Source organism: Arachis hypogaea, chromosome 16 (assembly GCF_003086295.3).
Source record: "Arachis hypogaea cultivar Tifrunner chromosome 16, arahy.Tifrunner.gnm2.J5K5, whole genome shotgun sequence".
In the NCBI taxonomy this organism is placed as follows: domain Eukaryota; kingdom Viridiplantae; phylum Streptophyta; class Magnoliopsida; order Fabales; family Fabaceae; genus Arachis; species Arachis hypogaea.
The window spans coordinates 68,923,606-68,926,722 of NC_092051.1; the positions used below are offsets into that span (position 1 = coordinate 68,923,606).

At 41.2% G+C, this 3,117-nt stretch overlaps 1 non-coding gene across 1 annotated transcript; it reads left to right on the top strand.

The window, feature by feature from the left end:
- The first annotated feature begins 413 nt into the window (after window positions 1-413).
- LOC112760225 (small nucleolar RNA R71) lies at window positions 414-517 on the top strand. The gene has a single exon (XR_003180675.1). It is a non-coding gene; the product is annotated as a small nucleolar RNA R71 (small nucleolar RNA).
- Window positions 518-3,117: the final 2,600 nt, after the last annotated feature.

Here is a 3,117-nt window from a genome sequence, read left to right on the forward strand (position 1 = left end):
TGTAAGTCTTGGAGTATGGATCATAGTTTTTCCTTGGTGAATTCCCAATGTAGTTGGCTTGCTCCTGACTCCCCTCTGCTTCTTCATTCACTCCTTCTTGGATTGTTGATAAAGATGAGATTGCTGCTACTTGGTTCCTCTCCATCTTCTTGGTGAGGTCAGCCAGCTGCTGGGTAATGAGCTTGTTTTGGGCCAACAGAGCATCTACATTGTTTAGCTCCATCACTCCTCTTGTGTTCCCTCTTTTGGAAGCATAGAAGTAGTCGTTTTCTGCTACTGTTTCAATAACATCTATGGCTTCCTCAATGGTCTTCTTCTTGTTCAAGGATCCTCCAGATGAATGGTCTACTGCCTTCTTTGACTCATAAGAGAGCCCTTCATAGAAAATGTGCAACTGGACCCATTCGTTGAACATGTCAGGTGGACACCTCCTTGTTAAGTCTTTGAACCTCTCCCATGCTTCATACAGAGTCTCACCATCTTGTTGCCTGAAGGTTTGAACCTCAGCTCTCAGCCTATTGATTCGTTGAGGAGGGTAGAATCTTGCTAAGAATTTGTTCACCACATCCTCCCAAGTTGTCAAGCTCTCCCTTGGGAAGGATTCCAGCTACTTGGCTGCCTTGTCTTTGAGTGAGAAGGGAAATAAGAGCAGTCTATAGGCGTCAGGATGACACCATTAGATTTCACTGTGTCACATATTCTCAGGAAGGTGGTCAAATGTTGATTGGGGTCTTCTTGAACACCTCCTCCAAACGAATAGTTGTTCTGAACAAGGGTGATGAGCTGTGGTTTAAGTTCAAAGTTGTTGGCATGGATTGTTGGCTTTTGGATGCTACTTCCACAATTTCCTGGGTTTGGATTAATGTAAGAGCCCAAAACTCTTCTATCCTCCCCAGCATGATTTGCTCCACCTCCTCTGCCATGGTTGTGAGTCTCTTCTTCATGATGATTTTCCATGTTTTCTTCCATGTTTGGTTCAAAGTATTCCTCAAACTGTTCCTCCTCTTCTTCAGCACCAACTACTCATTTTTCTTTTGCCTCCCTCATTAGTCTAAGGAAGGTTCTCTCCGGTTCAGAACCAAAGAAAGTTGAAGCCCCGCTTCTTCTCCCTGTCATACAACCAACAAGTACAAGCAGAGAAAATAGGTGCAGACAGTATTTGTGTCAGAATTGCTGTTAGTTGTGGGTGATGCAATATATCAAACAGTTAGTGAGTTAGCAAACAGAATTGAAAATAACAAAGAAAGAAAAAAAACAAAAGAGTAGAGGGAGAAGGGAAGAAGTATAACCAAAACAAAAAGTAAATCACTCAAACAGAAAATGAAATTCACAAAATAAAATGCTCAATCTAGTGATCTTCCAATCTAATCATTGTTGATGCACAATCAATCCCCGGCAACGGCGCCATAAACTTGATGCATGGAAAACTTGTCTCTCAATAAATCTCCCTTCGGCAAGTGTACCGAAGTTGTCGTCAAGTAAAAACTCACAATAGAGTGAGGTCGAATCCCACAGGGATTGATTGATCAAGCAACTTTAATTAGAAGAATGTTCTAGTTGAGCGAATCCAGGATTTGGGTTGAGAGTTGCAGAAAATAAAATGGCGAGAATGTAAATAACAGAAAAGTAAATGCTAGAATTAAAGGACTGGAAGTAAATGACTGAAAATAAATTATAGAATTGTAAATGGGAATGGGGGATTTGCTCATAAAAGTAAATGGCAGAAATTAAAGAGAATGGGTAAGATCAGAGATGGGGAGTTCATTGGGCTTAGGAGATGCTGCAATTCTCCGGATCAACGTTAACTAAGTTAACGTGGAGGTTAACGTGACTCTTGGGGGTTGTGTGGTTGCTTCAACGTTAGTGACAATGTTGAGTGTCACTAACGTTGTTGACAACTCTTCATCCTTTACGTTAGTTCCCTACGTTAACCAAGTTAACGTGGTACTTTGCACCATAGGCCAACGTTAGTGACAATATTGAGTGTCACTAACGTTGGCTTCTCTTCCCCCCTTAACGTTAGAGGCCACGTTAACTAGGTTAACGTGGCTTCTAACGTGGCCACTTATGAGTAATTGCCAACGTTAGTGACAATGTTAAGTGTCACTAATGTTGGCTCAACTTCTCTTCTCCACGTTAGAGTTCACGTTAACTTAGTTAATGTGACTCTCTAACGTGGGCATTGATGGCTTTTGAGAATGTTATTGGCAATCACTTTTTCTCATTAATCTTGCAAGTTACCTCCCCTTTTCTTGCTTCCTTTTTGGTCCTGAAATCAAGCAATAAAGTGCATCAAAGCTCTAGTCCAAGTCATGAGTAATGCAACATAATATTTGTCACTAAACTTATGCAAAATCCTCATGAAATTATGTAAAATGCACAATGTGTGCTTGAATCAAGGCATAAGTGAATATTTACCCAAAACTAGCTTATTTCCAAAAGAAATGCATGAAACTAACCTAAAAACAGTAAAGAAAAGGTCAGTGAAACTGGCCAAGATGCCCTGGCATCAGGCGGTCATAGAAGTTATGTATGGCTGCCACGGTGTTGTCTTCCTGCTAGAGCTGCGGACATTCATCAGTATAATGGCTGTAATCAGCACAGATTCCACAAACTCTCTGTGGGACTAACTGTTAGTTTTGCTATGCTGGAGAAGGTTGAGCTTGCTGAACTTGTTGTTGGTTCAATTACATCTGCTTCAGCAAGTTGGTCATTTCACAGATACTCTGAGTTACAGCAGTAGTCTCTCTGCTAGAGGATACTTCTGCAACAGCTTTTGCACGGCCTTGTTTCTGTCTGTGATTCCTAGTAGATTCAGCTAAGTCACTGATCAATTGCCATGCCTCATCAGTGGTCTTGTACTTTTTCATAGACCCATTGCTAGCACTTTCCAATGTGGTCTTATCTTGGGGCCTCATTCCCTGTGTGACATAACCGAGTAACACTATCTTGTCAATCATATGGTGGGGGCAAGCTTCCAAAAGATTATTGAAGCACTCCCAGTACTCATAAAGAGTTTCAGAATCATCCTGAACAATCATGGAAATGTCTTTCCTCAGTTTATCAGTAACTTTAGCTGGAAAGAACTTTTCCAAGAATTCTCTTCTCAGTGTATCC